Source organism: Jatropha curcas, chromosome 4 (assembly GCF_041381405.1).
Source record: "Jatropha curcas cultivar XTBG-Jc1 chromosome 4, XTBG_Jcur_1.0, whole genome shotgun sequence".
NCBI lineage: Eukaryota > Viridiplantae > Streptophyta > Magnoliopsida > Malpighiales > Euphorbiaceae > Jatropha > Jatropha curcas.
Window position 1 is genome coordinate 7273403 of NC_143154.1, and position 17590 is coordinate 7290992.

Sequence of the window (17590 nt, forward strand, 5' to 3'; positions counted from 1 at the left end):
AGAGCGTATTGAACTTGAACCATATAATAATTGACCTATTTTAGAATGTAAGTGTGCAAGATAGAAATTAATTCTTCATTTCCAAGAGTGCAAAGATACTATAAATTCGATTTTATACAAAAATAAGTTTATCAAACACTAATGCGTAATAATCAGTGAGTGTTATCAAATATTTTGAGTTGTTTCTTTCTTTTTTTTTTTTTTTTTCTTTTTCGAAATGTTGGGTTTCTTCTAAGGTTAAAAAGTTTTGATTTTCAACCTTAATTGATGTTCAATTTAGAAAATAATTTAATTTTCTTATTCTTTATATATATATATATATTAAGTGGACAGCAGATTAATTGAAAATTTAAGGTTTATTTGCTCTCATTTGCCTCCTTTACTCTCTTATGCCTTTTTTTTTTTTTTTTTTTTTTTTTTTTTTTTATTTATTTATATTTGTTCAAAGTTTATTTCTTTGGTATCACCTCTCAGCCTGATATTTTTTTACCAAATACAGGCGCAAATGCTATTTCAAGTATCCTTTTGCAATAGAATTTAAAATAGTACATTTTTAGAAAAACAGTTCCAAGCTTAGTACCGAGAAATTAATAGACTAAGATAATTAACATACAAATATTGAGATCAATAATAACTTAAAAATTTTTGTTGATAGAAGAATGTGACGTGAATGAATTTGAAGATATTCTTCTTAAAGTTACATAACTATCTCTAGATGCTACAGGCACAGGAGGAACATAAGGAGTTTTTCCTCCAACTTTAAGCCACTCTTTATAGTACAGAGCAAACCGAATAGTTCCTATATCCATATGGCTATTATAGGCATTCCTCAGAGCTTTCACTCTCTTTTCCTTATCAACCAGTTGATAAAGAGAATAGGACTTCAAGTTCCTTGTTATACCAAATCTTAAGATGAAGGAGAAGAGAAAAAATAAATTCTTTGCTTCATTGAAAATAACCATTATCTTCAAATGGGTATAAAAAGGAAATTAGAATTAACGAAGAAAATATATCACGGCAAGCTTTGCAAGGAAAGAATATATACTTGTTGTTGAATAAACTCAAAATTCAAAAGCTTGTGTGATCTCAAGGAGAAAGCTAACAAATTCAGGTGCACTTAATGACAAAAAAAAAAAAAAAAAAAAAAAAAAAAAAAAAATACAAGTATGCAACAAAAAACTTAGCAATGAAAACCAGGAACTTAATTTGTACCTAATAACAAATAAGAAAAATACCTGATAGATGTCATTAAATAAACCCAAAGTTTAGAAGCTTGTATGATCTTAAGGAGAAAGCTAACAAATTCAGGTGTACTTAAGGGAAAAAAAAAAAAAAAAAAACAATTATACAACAAAAGCTTCGTGATGAAAACCATCAGATCTAACAAATTAAGAGGAAAAAAAAAATGAAAACTAAGATAAAAATAATTCTTAGGGGAGATTTTCTTTAGGCATGTACTTATCACTTGGCATTGGAACATGTCCATAACTTTTGAGAACAATATCAAAGTAAAATAAAATAAAAAGACACTTTTTATGATTAGAAAGATTTAAATCCAAATTCAAGTCAAGCTAATTAAAAAAAAATATGTCCTGTCAATTTTTTTTTTTGATAGTAAATATGTCCTGTCATTAACTGTTTGCGTTACCTAGCTTCAAATACCTGGATGATTTAATAGGTGATGCTGACTTGCACTTTGATACATCTCCTCCATTTATTGTAGCTCCAAAAGAACCAAATCTACAAGCGCAAGTTGAAAAAAAAAAAAAGAGAACTTTGAACTCCATGAACTCAAAGGACTTAATTTATACCTGATAACAAATGAGAAAATATCTGATACGTGTCATTGAATAAACTCAAACTTCAGAAGCTTGTCTGATCTCAAGGAGAAAGCTAACAAATTCAGGTGCACTTAATGAAAAAAAAAAAAAATTACAAGAAAAAATTAATGATAAAAACCAACAGATCTAACAAATTAATAGGGAAAAAAAAGATGAAAACTTTTAACTCCATGAACTTAAAGGAACTTAATTTATACATGATATCAAATGAGAAAATACCTGATATGAGTGTCACCAGACAGAAGCAGAGTGGATGGGTGATAATGAAAATTAATGATTATAATTTCAGAATATAAGTATAGGACACAAAATTAGAAACAACTTACAAACTAAAACTACATTGAGAACCAGACATTATTCTAATCTAGTTCTGAAGCTTACCATCAAATTAGACGGTTCTTTTGAAAAAATAATAATAAACTATTGCACGTATAGCTTGAGGCGTGTTTAAAGAACACTGGCCTTTAGGATAATTCACCCACTGCGGATGTATCCCCCAAGATTCAACAAGCTCTTCTATAAAATAAGTAGGAAGTAGGAGCAATAGAAACTAATAGAACCCAGCAAAGAAGAAGAAGAAGAAGAAGAAGAAGAAGAAAAGAGCAAATGTTTTTCGCATTTTCTAAGGTTGTGCAGTGAAGTATTTATAGCAAAATATCAAACCATTAGTAAGAAAGTAATGAGGCTAAAAATCGGGAGCAGTAATGTAATGTTTGAGAAAAGTCAGGAAAAAAGAAAAACATTAAAATAATAATGTTGAGAAAATCAGGGAAAATCAAAATAAAGCTTTTAACGAGTCAAATAGGATTAGCATAGATAAGCTGTAAATGTAATTTAATTTCGCAAAAAAAATTAAGATGCAAAAGAACTGGGCCTCACATTTATCTTGTGAGTAGGGAGCATCTACTTAACTCAGGCTTTTGGCATGACTCTAGTGCATGCAAGCCCATACCTCTACTTTGCTCTTTACTAACCCAATAAAGAGAGTTCTATTATAAAACCAAGAAAGAAGCTTCACTTTACTGATGTGTGACAATGTCTCTTTTTAAAATACACTACAACAATCCCCTAGATATTTCAAAAAGATGACTCAAGGATATTCGCTTCTTTTGCTCACATTTGGGTATAATGCATCAATTCTGGTGTATTTAATACTATGAACTAGAACTAGAAAAAATGAGACATGACCTACAAAATATTTGGTGAAACTTTAGGTTTCTTTGAACCGTGTATTCATTTTGTAGATCAAAGAATTCTCATTAATCATATCATACCTCCTAAAATTTTGTAGTTCAATGTAGTTGTGCGCCAATAAGCTATGTACAAGCTTGGTTATTCATGAGTACTCTAGAGATTTTACCATCAATCTCATAGGAGCGGCTACACTCCACAATCAAATAGGTCATTCCATCAAGTGTACACTACATATAATACAACACCTATAAAGGACATGGAATAAGATTAAGAGTTTTACTCACCCTTACTCTTTATTGCAATTTTGCACTATCTACACCATAGGAGGGACATAAATTGGTAGTGCTAAAAAAATCAACTAACAACTTGTTATTCATATGAACCTAAGTCATGGGATCGCCAATCACATAGGTTGGGTTATCATCCTCATTGATTTCTCAAATTGGCTGTAGTCCCATTCCCCTCGATGTTTCATTTATTAATTTCCTTCCTAATGGTTTTGTCAGAGGATAGGCCAAATTCACTTTTGAATTCACATAATCAATTGATATAATTCCATCTCTTTACAGCTACTTGACCACATCATATCTTAAACGAAGTTGTCTATTCTTGCCATTAAAAGTCTTATTCTTTGCAATTGCTATTACCACTTGATAATGACAATGCATAGACACAAAAGGTGTTGGTTTTATTCCCAACGGAATATTTTCCAAGAAGTTTTTCAACCACTCAACCTCATTGCCAGCCAACTCCAGAGCAATAAACTTTGACTCCATGGTGGATTTGACAATAATCATTTGTTTGGCTGATTTCCAAGAAACTGCGCCACCATCTAGGGTTAATATATAACCACTAGTGGATTTTGTCTCATCTCAATCTAAGATCCAGTTAGCATCACTGTATCCTTCTAATACAGTGGGAGATCCGCTATATAGAATACTATAGTTCATAGTACCCTTCAAGTACTTCATTATCCTGACCAAAGTAGTCCAATGATCATTATTTGGATTGTGTGTATATCTGCTCAATCTATATACAGCACATGCTATGTCAGGTCAAGAAAAATTCATTAAGTGCATCAGGCTTCTAATAATCCGTGCATAATTAGATTGAGCAACAGTTCGCCTCTGTTTTTCTTTAATTAAGAGTTTGCATCATAAGGAGAACTTACTGGTGTAACATCATAATGTCCAAACTTCCTAAGAAGTTTCTCAACAACATGCTCTTGTGATAACAAAAAACTATCACCTTTCCTTATGATTTTAACTCCCAAAATTAGACATGCTTCCCCCATATCTTTCATATCAAACTTCAAAGCAAGAAAACTTTTTGTTTTATGTACTAATTCAAGACTAGTACTAAAAATAAGCATATCATCCACATATAAGCATATCATCACACAATCACTTCCACTACAAAAAAATCGCCAATTTACGACCGATTATTGCGACCAACTCAATTCTGTTGCAATTTTGTGACCGATTTGCGACCTATGGACAAACAGTCGCTAATTGTAGAGCTAAAAATTCCCGCGAGTTTGTTTTTCAGTTTACGACTAGTATACGATAGATTTGCGATCGATTTTACGACTAATCTACGAGTACATGTTATTTCGTCGCAAAATTGCGCGCTTCAAAATAAGGAATAAATTCTGAGACCGATTTGCGACCGATTATGTGTGACCGTTTTACTGCGGCTCAGCAGCTCACGCTTCTGCAGCCAGCGCAGGACCACATCCCGAGCACAGTGCCGAGGAGTTCACTGCATTATGGGCTCGTGTTGATGATCAGTGGAGACAAATTGCTGAACTTAGAGAGCATGTCATGCGGCTGTCTGGTCAGCCCAGTGCTGGTACTTCTTCCTCTGATCCTGCGCCTGCTACAGATCGAAATGTTTCGACATCTCAGCAGCAGCCACTACAGTCTCCTGATCCCGATGCTGCAGACGATACCTTGGTCACCCATCCCGGCACTACAGCACATCCAACAGGTACTCCTCCCAGCGATTCGACATTGGATCATGAAGCTGAGCAACCGTGTAGATTTGATTTTGGACCTTTTTAGTTTTCTGGTTGTTTTTTGACATTTTGTTCAGTACAATAACAATTACATTTTTATATTGTTTTTGAATTGCGTTTGTGAGATATATATATATATATGCCAATTTTCAAAGGTGCAAAAAAATTATGGTTTTATGATAATGTTTATTATTATTATTATTTTTTTTAATTTTGCGACAGATTTGCGACCGATTTGCAACCAAAAATAAAAACTTTAAATTTACAATTTGCAACCGAATTTCATTTTTGCGACACTCGTTTTCTGCAACCAATTTGCGACAGCATTTATAAAGGAAAACATGACCAAATTTTGCGACCGACGAAGAAATCGGTCGCAAAATATTTTGCGACGAGCATTTTTGTGACCGATGTTGGTCGGTCGCAGATCAGTCGCTAATGGAATTTAGAGACCGATTTGTTGCGTTTTGTCGGTCGCAAAATGCCGTTTTTTTTGTATTGTTCCAACTAATTTTGTATAAACACATTTATCCACTTCAATTGAAGTGAAACCATTTCCAATTAAAACTTGATCAAACTTCTCATGCTACTGTTTAGGAGCTTACTTTAAGCCATAAAGAGATTTTAGAAGTTTACAAACTTTATTTTCTTGGCCAGAAATCTCACAACCCTCAAGTTGTTCCATATAAATTTCTTCTTCTAAATCACCATTTAGAATGGCTATTTTCGCATCCATTTGATGGATTAAAAATTTTTTAAATTGAAGCTAGAGTTATCAAAATTCGAATTGACGAAATTCTATTAACAGGAGCAAAAGTGTCAAAACAATCTATGTTTTGTTTTTGAGAAAAACCCTTTGCAATAAGTCTGGCATTAAATTTGTCTATAGAACCATCATGATTAAATTTCTTTTTAAAAATCCATTTACAACCAATTGGTTTTGCTCGTAAGGGTAAATCAACTAATTTCCAAGTTTTATTTTGTATAATAGAGTCAAGCTCTACTTTAATAGCTTCCTTCTAGAAAGGAGCATCAGATGAAGAAATTGCTTCTGAATGACTTAAAGGATCATTATCTATGAGATAAATGTAAAAATCATTTCCAAAAGAATTTTCTTTTCTTAGCCTTTTACTTCTTCTCAAAAGCTCATTCTCATATTCATGAGTGTTTTGAATAGTAGGTGCGTGAGAAATACGATCAAATTTTAAAGGAAAAATATGCTAAAAAAATTCTGCTTTTTTTTTTTTTTTTTTGTCTTAAGTATAGTACCACTATCAAGCACATCACTTTTTAAAACAAGAAATCTGTAAGTAGTACTATGATCAACATGCCCAATAAACATGCAATTAGAGGTTTTAGAACCTATTTTCTTTTCTTAGGTTCAGGCAGCATATACTTTAGCTAAGCACCCCCACACTTTCAAATATTTCAGGTTAGGAAGATATCCTTTCCATAGTTCATAAGGTGTCTCATTAGATTTCTTATAAGGTATTCTATTTTGTAAATGACATGCAGATAAGGTAGCTTCCTCCTAAAGATTTTTTAGTGCATTTGAATTAATAAGCATGCAATTCATCATTTCCTTTAATGTTCTATTTTTTCTTTCAGCTACACCGTTTGATTGAGGTGAGTACGGAGGAGTAGTCTTATGAATTATTCCTTCCTTTTCATAAAAGCATTCAGAAGAATAAATTCACCGCCATCTAACTCTTTTAATCTTCCTATTAAGTTGATTTTCGACTTCAGCTTTATATTAAGAAACATATGAAAAGCTTCATCTTTATATTAAGAAACATATGAAAAGCTTCATCTTTATTTCTAAGCAAATAAACTTTAGTATATCTTAAAAAATTATCTATAAAGGTGATGTAGAATCTTTTGCCACCTCTAGTCATTGTTTGTTTTAAATCTCCTAAATCAATATGAATTAAGCTTAATAATTCTAATTCTCTAAAAATTGAAGTACATGATTTTTTGGTTTGCTTGGATTTTGTACAAATTTCACACTTATTTAAATAAGAAGTACTAAAGCTCGAAATTTTAAACTTAGTTTTTGCATTAATTTGATATAAGAAAAATTCAAATGCCCTAGCCTAGCATGCCACAAATCCATAGAATCAATCAAGTAAGCAGAAGAAGTGGCAATTTCATTGATTTCGAAAACATGGAGCACAAATAAACTATTATTACAATACCCCTTTCCCACAAAAGTGTTATTCTTGGTTAACATAACCTTATCAGATTCAAAAGCAACTTTCAAACCAACTTTTTTGAAAAGAATAATAGAAACAAGATTAGTTCTGATATTAGGAACATGTAGCACCTCATTCAAAGCCAAACTTTTGCCAAATGTGAGTTTCAGCAGGACTTTGCCTTTTCCAAGAACCTGAGTAGTTCGTGAGGTCACCAAGATAGACTATTTCTTCTCCTTCCTCAACTTTGAGTATAGGACACAAACACAAATTTTGTTTGCATAAATGTTCTGAGTGGCACCAGAGTCTAGCACCTACTCTTTCACATTGGCAACAATGTAAACTTGAGAAACGACCGCAACAATTATTTCATCTGCTTTAACCAAATTTGCTTTTGGTTTCGCAAGATTGTCATTTCCCCCCATTCGCTTTCTACATTGGGCTGTATAATGACGTTGTTTTCCACACACAAAGCAATTACCTTTCTTTTTGAAGTTATTAGATTTAGGTGCCAAAGGACCCACACAATCTATGATCTCATATGGACCGATGAACCTAGGACTCAGCTGACCCTTTTTACCAAATCTCAGAACTTTCTTCCACGTTGACACTTTAAGAAGCACTTTATCTTCAATAGCATACTCGATGTCCTTCCTTTTCAAATCTGCATATGATTTCTGTCGATCAAATGTAGCCTTCAGCTTATCTCCGATAAGAATCAACTTCTCTTCGGTCTCTCGAAGAAAATCTAGTCCAACAAGAGTTTATGGCTGGTTTGCTAATTGAAAAGCTTCCCTATTCCTGGAGTGACTATAAGGAACAATTGAATCACAAGCACAAACAGCTTTCACTGGTTAATCTTATCACCCATAGCACAAGCACAAGTCTCGCAAGACAAACAAAAGGTATGAGAACAAACCTGACTTTAATCCTACCCTCACTAAGTTCAGACCAACAAAGTGAAGTAAACCTCAGATTCCAACAATTTATGGTATTCATTGATTTGATCTTTGATGTCTTTATCCTCAACCATCTCCCACTTGTAATACTTGCCAATGATGAATTTCTGCTTTCCAATTTCTTCAGCAGTGTATTTCGTAACAATTGATTTTTAGATTTCCTTAGCGTCCTTAATAACAATGTGCCTATAAACCTTATTAGAATAAGGATGTCAGAAGGTTTAGGGTCTATAAGTGCAAATGCCACTTCATGCATGTCCAGTATAGAAAAGACTCGTTCCTGCCACCATTTTATAAAGAAATCCACTTTACTCTTTACTAGCCCAATAAGGAGAGTTCAATTATAAAACCAAGAAAGAAGCTTCACTTTACCGATGTGGGACAAAGTCTCTTTTTGAAATACACTACAACAGGTTCAACTTTCACTTTAAAAAATAATACAAATGTTTTTAAGGTACAATGATCTTAAAGGAAAAAAAAAATTCAAATGGTAAAAAGTTCTATGATAAGATAGTCATATTATAAGGAATTTGTTATATGTTTTATAGCAATTTAAATGTAGGCACCACTTTCTCAACCTGCAACATGACCACATTATAAATTGTCTAAATCATTTTTTTAACTTTTATAACAAAAATGCTATAAGCATGAAACAATGATGAAAGATTCAATTAAACAGAAGCATAAGTGAAATAACATAATAATGCTTAAGAAAATCATTTTACACTTAACAAAATTTTATAGAAATTATATAAAGATTCTTCACATCCTATGCTATTGAATTGGTTTTCACTTTTTGTTAAAATAAAAAAATAAAATAGTAAAAGGCAATGTAAAATCAATCCAATCTCAGAAATTATGCCTCTCCTCCCATAATAATAACTCAAGAAATCAATAATCTTTAGTACCGAGATAATTAGTAGATGGAAGCAACCACTAATTAACGATTATAACTTAACCTGCAACATGAACCATTATAAGTTGTCTAAATCATTTTGTATTTTAACTTTTATAACAGAAGTGCTTAAGAAAATCATTTTACACTTAATAAAATTTTATAGAAATTATATAAAGATTCTTCACATCCTATGCTATTGAATTGGTTTTCACTTTTTGTTAAAATAAAAAAATAAAATAGTAAAAGGCAATGTAAAATCAATCAAATCTCAGAAATTATGCCTCTCCTTCCATAATAATAACTCAAGGAATCAATAATCTTTAGTACCCAGCTAATTAGTAGATGGAAGCAACCACTGATTAACGATTATAGCTTAACCTACAACATGAACCATTATAAGTTGTCTAAATCATTTTGTATTTTAACTTCTATAACAGAAATGCTATAAGCATGAAACAATGATAAAAGATTCAATTAAACAAGAGTAGAAGTGAATGAACATAATAATGACTCAAGAAAATCATTTTACGCTTACCAAATTTTTATAGAGATCGTATAAAGATTCTTCACATCCTATGCTATTGAATTGTTTTGCACTTTCTATCTTTAGTACCAAGCTAATTAGTAGATGGAAGCAACCACTAATTAACATTAATGTGAAAAAATATAAAAGAAATACATAATAAACAAACACAATATCAGTTACACATCCATGACTAATATAAACTGACTTGCTGTAATATATAATTATGGAGGAGAGTAGCAGAGTCAGATTTACTTGTTTAGGTGTCTTTTTGTATTTATCTGCTATCTAAAATAACTGACAATTTCACTAATTCTTCTTGCCTCCAAAAAGGATGCAACTCAACCTATTAAAACCAATAGATTAGGAATTCAAATTTCATGAAAAATATTCATCAAAAGGATACCATACCAGAGGAAAAAAATGAGAACAAAATATAACCTTATTATTGCGCCAAAGCCTATACAAAATTACCAGAAAAATATACACTGACTTGCTGTAATGTATAATTATGGAGGAGAGTAGCAGAGTGAAATTTACCTGTTCAGGTGTCTTTTTGTGTTTATCCACTATCTTCGGAATAACTAACAATTTCAGCATGGGTCCATGTAGAGATGTTGATCTCTTCAATGATATGCGAGTACGAGGTTCATCCTCCCCAAATTCACTGTTCGAAGTTCTAGGACTGGATGCAAGAACTCCTAAAGGAGTGTGAGAAGATACATGGATACCCTTCAATTGACAGAACTTCAATAATTCTTCTTGCCTTCAAAAAGGATGCAACTCAAACTATTAAAATCAATAAATTAGGAATTCAAATTTCATGGAAAATATTCATCAAAAGGATACCATACTAACATTAAGAGGAAAAATAAGAAAAAAAAATATAACCTATTGTTGCGCCAACACGTACACAATTACCAAAAAAAAAAAAAAAGAGAGAATTTTGAACTCCATGGTTGGATGGAACTTAATGAAAAAAAAATATGCAACAAAAACTTTGCAATAAAAACCAATAGATCTAACAAATTACCAGAAAAAGATGAGAACTTTGAATAGATAGAAGTAGAGTTGATCGGTGATAGGGAGAGGAGAACAATGAAGATCGGTGAAGAAGAGACTTGCGGCGATGAGAAGTTGTGTTTCGAGGGTGAAATTTTCTGTTGTCATTAGTTTGTGTTTTTTTTTTCTTTTTTTAATAATTATTAGTGATAATTAAAAATTAAAATTAAAATATTAATTTTTTAAAAGCCAATTATATGATACTTGCTAAAAAGAAAGTTATTGATTGAAGTTAGTACTCAAACTTCTCTTCTTTGATTTTGCAATTTCTTCTTGTCATTATTTGATTATGATGTTTAACATATGCTTAATGAGTTAAATGAGTCGGCTTTGATGTTGAATTACAATAGCAATGAGTTAAATGAAAAAGACATGCAAATAGGTATGAAACCAACGTTCATGATGATTTTGTTAGGGCCTTGTTAATGAACTCTTATTCTGATATTGTGAATCAAATCTTGATTATTTATTGAATGTTTTTATAATGTGATAATACTAGGAATTGAGTGTCAATGCATGATTTTATGATGGATTGAAGTTATGGTATATTTAAAGCTCAAAAAGGAGAAAATCTTATAGAAACTTGCCTTGAAACAAGGGGTTGTTTCTCCTAACACGGGCTAGCCGTGTAACCTTTTGAATGTGGTGTTTTTTGAGTGTTAAAATGGTTAGAGTAGTACTGCTATGTTACATGACATGCCCAAGTCGTGTTAGATTTTGTCACTCTTAAAAAATACATGATTTTTGCCTCCAAATGAGGCTTACACCTCCTTGATGCTATACCTAATGAATCTTTGGTATAATTAGCATTCAAGCCCCTTGGAAAAGATATTAAATGACCTAAGAAAACTTAACTTTAAAGTTAATCTAATCTCAAGAGTTTGTACCCTAGGTTGGGAAAGAAATGTTAAGTTCTTATTCAAAGAAATGTAGTTTCACAAAGAGTTTCTTTAAAACCTAAATGAACTTTTTCTATACTATTTTGAAAAGCATTTGACACTAATGTTTAATGAATCTTTGAAATAGTGTAGAACTTGAGATAGAACTCTTGTTTCTTATTTATATATTTGCCTTTAAGAATACTTGTAACTTGGCCTGTGATTGAGTTCAAGGATAAACATGCCAAATAAAGTGTTATACATGAATGCTAGAGTTATTGAATGATAGAAGCATGATTGAACATGTACAAATAAATAATAGGCTAGAGGGACATGCTCATTTGAAAAATCATAAATTTGGTAAGTTCTTTAATATAGTGAAGTACATTGATGGTTAAATCTCATATACTATGCATGAGAAGATAAAATGTGAAAATCTATAATGTTATGTGATCATCATATGAATTGCATAGTAAGTGCATGGAAAATGTTTAACTTTGAGTTATTATGCTTATGAGAATGTAATGATTTCTTGTATGAAAATAAGCTAAATGTGCTATATGATAATTATGATAATATGGCTAATGAATCTGAACCTGTAAAGGAACAAAAGTGCAGAGGATTCTCATATCATATGATTATATGAAATGTATATGGAAAAAATGATATAGATCATTAAAAGTACAGTATAACACTTATAAGCTTAGTGCAAGTCGAGAAGAACAAAGGTGTGGCATGCCTAGTATATTGTGTAGCAGTGTTGCATAGATATGATGGGTTTTGGGATATATTGTGATGTCCTAGAACTTGGCGTACTATAGTTTGTGAACGAGCCGCACAATTTATAGTTATATATATGACTTTTAAGCCTACAGTTTCTGACACTTGTGCCCTACATTTATAGATACAGTTCGCTTATACGACCTTCATTCTTAGTAGTGTTTATTTGGGCTAAACATGTGATAAATAACTAAAAGTTAACATATGAATTTAATATACTTGAACTAAAAGAGTTGTTTTGTATATAGCTATGTATATCCTTATATGTAAATAACTTCTTAAGAATGTATTTAATCATGAAGTGATTATTAACATGAGACTATGAATGGATGCAAATGCTTATACAAGAAAGCTTAATTACATATATTGATGGATATGTACATACATGTGACAGAAGTTATGTTATTACACATGCGATTAGACTACATGTGGTTATGTTTCATTATGAGTACAATAGCTTATGAGATGACTTAAGATATATGACTTGGATTACAACATGAGTCCATAATGCAATTAAAGAAAACTTGAATTATGATTGTTAATACGTTATATGCAATATAATTTATGTGAAATGACTTATACTCACATGACTTCACCCACGATGCGATTGTATAGTGTGTGTACCCTGTTTGATGGCTTATATATGCTTACAAGCTAAGTGTCTCATGTATATGTTTTATGAGATATTATTATGTGTAAATATATGACTGTTAGATTTTAGTAGTGTTAATGTCTGTGGTTGTATGCAGTAGAGGTTGATGTTTTTATCATATATTCGTAATTAAGTGTTGGAAATATTGTATTGAGGATGTATGGACCATTTAAGTAAATGAGAAGTTTTGTAAGCTTTCGCCAAAGATAAATTTGGATAGTTAGTTATGTATATTTAAGCAGTTTGGATTTATTTTATAAGAGTTCTAATATGTATATTGAGTTTGTTTTAGCTTATGATTAAAGTTTCAGATTTGATCTATAAGAATATGAAAGATAGTTTAAGTGCTTTTAGCACAGAATGTGGCATCTACTACTTTGACTATCTGTAGACCCGATGGTATCCATTGTATGAGCAAGGGCTGTTATACGTATAACATGTACAATTCACCTGGTCTATATGTATGTGTGTGTGTGTAATATATGAAAGTAACACTTTTAATTAAATGGTTAGGTAGGTTACACGTTTATGATACGAAATCATTTAGACTCTAAACCTAACCCATTTAATTTCTGTGTTACATGAATCGTTTTCTCGTATCATCATCCATTTTGACACCCTTAACTACAAACATTTTGATGCTTAAATTCGTAAGAGAATAATGAAGTAGAGGTAATTCAAGTTGAGTCATTGTACTTTTAAGTTTGGAGGACTCCTTATAAGTTACTGTTTAGAAGTGCTAAACTTTCTGAGATAGTCCATATTGATTGTGGAATAGGACTTACCTCATAGCTTAGGCGGATGCTAAGTGCGATCACTTAATGGCTCAGGCTTTGCTAGGCACGATCTTTTTATCTTATTTTTGGGTTTGAGCCATGCTGATAGTGACAATTTCTATTATCATTTGATAACACGTATGGATTCATACATAGGAAACTAGAATGAAGAAATTATCAATCTTACATAAGGTTTTTCTTATTATTTATTACCAAATCTCATTAGATCTATAAAATCTGAGACTTTCTCAAATCCAAATTTATTAATAATGATGTATTAATTATGTAACATCCCTTCCCGGTCCACCCGTTAACCCGAATGAACCGAACCGAGACTGTAACACCCACCGGCCAATCCCGGAGAACCAGACGGCGGATGCCACAATCGGTGCCGGAGTACCATCTTATATCACTTATTAAAGCTAGATCACAAATTAGAAGTGGTTAAATTTTCATAAGGAGGCAAGTAATTAACATTTTGTTTTTTTTTTTTTTTTTTATTAAGGCTCGTACTCATGCAGAATGAACATAAGCAGATTTGATCGTGGCCTAGATTAGCGCCACCCCCATCACATACTCGTGGCCTATGAAAGCACCACCCCCATCACACAATCGTGGCCTATGAAAGCACCACCGTGGCCTATGAAAGCACCACCCCATCACACAAATAAGCGCGTCCGCCTATTTATAAGGGCTGATAACCCTAGCATATGATCATAGCTTCACAATAACAAAATCCATCTCATCATACCACGTCTCAATCATGCATAGTAGAGCCCAAATCAAAATCATTCTTTCACAAAAGCAATAATTCTTAATCAAAACCTCTTCATTTCTTAATACTCATCAGTTCAAAATGTTTACTCAAAACACTATAGATATATATATACTTAATATAGTATAAAAGTATATAAATCAAGAACTTTTCAGCATTTTCATAAACTTGACCTTTGCTGGGTTTTTAACACATAATTTGAATTATGGGTCTCCAAATTGAATGAAATCAGATTCATTAGAAAGATAAGACAAAATTGTACAAATGTTCAGAAGGGACCACAGCCCAGATCAAATGGTAAAATAGCAAACAAAAGCTCAGAATACAGACCAACAGATCAGACCTGATTCAGCAGAACCAAGTCCAATGTTTCTTTAATTCCTACTTAACCAAACGCTCAAATGAAACCAATCTAGAACGAGAGAAGTCTCAAGACACAGGGAAAAAACTTTTATGAAGAACTCAGAACCTAATCATGTCATTATAGTGGTCAAAATGGGCACTCAATTTAGTGATGCCTGTGGCCCATCACAACAGAGTCAGTTTGGGTGTTTCAGCTATAAGTTGAGCTATGTATCTCCAAATTGGATACACGAGGATGGTTTGGAAATATAAGAAGTAAAGATACAACTTTTATGAAGAGCATAAGACGTTATGTTTCCATTTGAGAGGTCAAAATGGACAATCATTTCGGATATATAGGTAAGACACCATAACAGAACCAGTTTTGGTATTTAAATCATAAGTTGAGCTAAAAGTATTGGAATTAGACATAAAAATATGTTTTGGAAAGATGAGAAATAAATCTACAACTTTCATGAAGAAGTCAGAAATAGATGGGAAGTATAAAGGGGTCGAAAATGAGTTCCAATCCCACGGCAGAACATATCTAACATTAAATTCAGCAAGTTAACCAAAACATACAAAGTTCCCAAAATTCATTCAAAACCCTAACCATGTAAAAAAAACTTAAACAAGTGAAAGTATTATTGCACTAACCTTATTAACAAGCTTGAATAAGCTTGGAAAGCCTTACTCCTTGGCTTTCTCTTTACCCTTTGAGGATGGTTCTCCAACCTCTTCAAAGTATGAGAAATCAACATTAAAAGCAAAACTTGACAAAAGAAATAGTTAGAGCAGGATTTAATGCATCAATAACATGTCTAAACCATAAATTCTACTTAACAATTCACAAAACTCAAAAACCACAACTTACTTGCTTCAATGGTAACTTCACTTCTCTTTGCTTTTAATCACCAATCTCAACTTCTACTACTTAATTCTTAAGAATTAAGTCCTATTCTATGGTTGAATTAGGTAGTTTGGTGGTAAATTTGGAGGTAAGAAAATGAAGAAAATGAAAGAAGAAGGAAGGAGATGGAAATTGCGTGGAGAAGAGAAGAGAAGAAAGAAAAAAAAGTGTTGTGGTGTTACTTTAAGTGCCAAAGTCAAATTTGACTTCCTAAAATCATGCCAAATGTGTGACTAAGATCAAGTCCTAAGTAATCTCATCCAATGGCTCTAAATATTCCTCAAATAATTCTCTTCTACTTATTATTTAACTCCACCAATTAATTAAATTAACTCCACTAAAATAATTCCTCATTTAGTGCTTAATATACCACACTAGAAATATTATGCATTTAAGACATAAACTCTCCAATAATATTAATTAAATATTTTCTACACGCCTAAATCATGCAAACATGCTCCAAAAATAGTAAATAAAATATTAAATAGGCACAGTAATTTTTCCGGACTAAAATAATACCAAGTCCCGGACCGATGGTACTATTCACAGACCGGTAAATCACTATTACCGACACTAAAAGAAAATCAGTCTGTTACAGTTCTCCCCCCTTCAAAGAAATTCGTCTTCGAATTTACCTGGTGTAAATAATTGAGGATGCTGCTGTCTCATGATATCTTCACTTTCCCATGTAGCTTCCTCGGTCTTATGGTTTCTCCAAAGGACCTTGACCAAAAGAATTCTCTTATTCCTTAGTTCCTTGATTTCCCTCGCAAGTATCCTCACTGGTTCTTCCTCATAAGTTAAATCTGGCTCTATAGTCACAAATTCTACTGATATCACATGTGATGGGTCGGACCGATACCTCCTCAACATAGACACGTGGAAAACATTATGTATCCTATCCAGGTTTGGTGGTAAAGCTAGTCTATAGGCTAATGGACCCACACGCTCAATGATCTCATATGGATCAATGAACCTAGGACTAAGCTTACCCTTTCTTCCAAATCTCAATATCTTTTTCCACGGAGATACCTTAAGGAAAACCTTATCACCCACTGCATACTCTATATCCCTCCTCTTCAAGTCGGCATAGGACTTCTGACGATCTGAAGCTGCTTTCAATCTATCTCTGATAATTCTAACCTTATCCTCTGTGTCTCGAATCAAATCTGGACCTATAATCTTACCCTCACTCAACTCTGACCAACATAGTGGAGTCCTACATCTCCTGCCATATAGTGCTTCGAAGGGAGCCATCTGAATGCTCGACTGATAACTGTTATTGTAGGCAAATTCCGCAAGTCGGATGTACTTCTCCCAACTACCCTCAAACTCAATGATGCAAGCTCTCAGCATATCCTCTAAAATCTGAATAACCCGCTCTGACTGACCATCCGTCTGAGGATGAAAAGCTGTACTAAAATGCAGTTTAGTACCCAAAGCCTCATGTAGCTTCTTCCAAAATCTAGAAGTAAATCTCGGATCTCTATCTGAAATGATGGAAGAAGGAACCCCATGTAATCTCACTATCTCATCTATATAAAGCTCTGCATACTGCTCCATGGTGAAGTCAGTCCTAACAGGAAGAAAGTGTGCCGACTTAGTTAGTCTATCAACTATTACCCATACAGCATCTTTCTTCCTAGGTGTAGGAGGCAACCCAATCACAAAATCCATGGTAATCCTATCCCATTTTCACTCCGGAATAGAAGTAGGGTGTAACAAACCAGAAGGAAACTGATGCTCTGCTTTCACTTGCAGGCATGTCAAACACCTCGACACATACTCTGT

General features: G+C 32.7%; 1 long non-coding RNA gene across 1 annotated transcript; it reads right to left on the reverse strand.

Annotated features, from left to right (window-relative positions):
- Positions 1-640: 640 nt before the first annotated feature.
- LOC119371181 (uncharacterized) lies at positions 641-2436 on the reverse strand. The gene is made up of 3 exons (XR_005178747.1): positions 2223-2436; positions 1663-1740; positions 641-906 (listed from the first exon to the last, which is right to left on the reverse strand). It is a non-coding gene; the product is annotated as an uncharacterized LOC119371181 (long non-coding RNA).
- Between the last annotated feature and the right edge of the window lie 15154 nt (positions 2437-17590).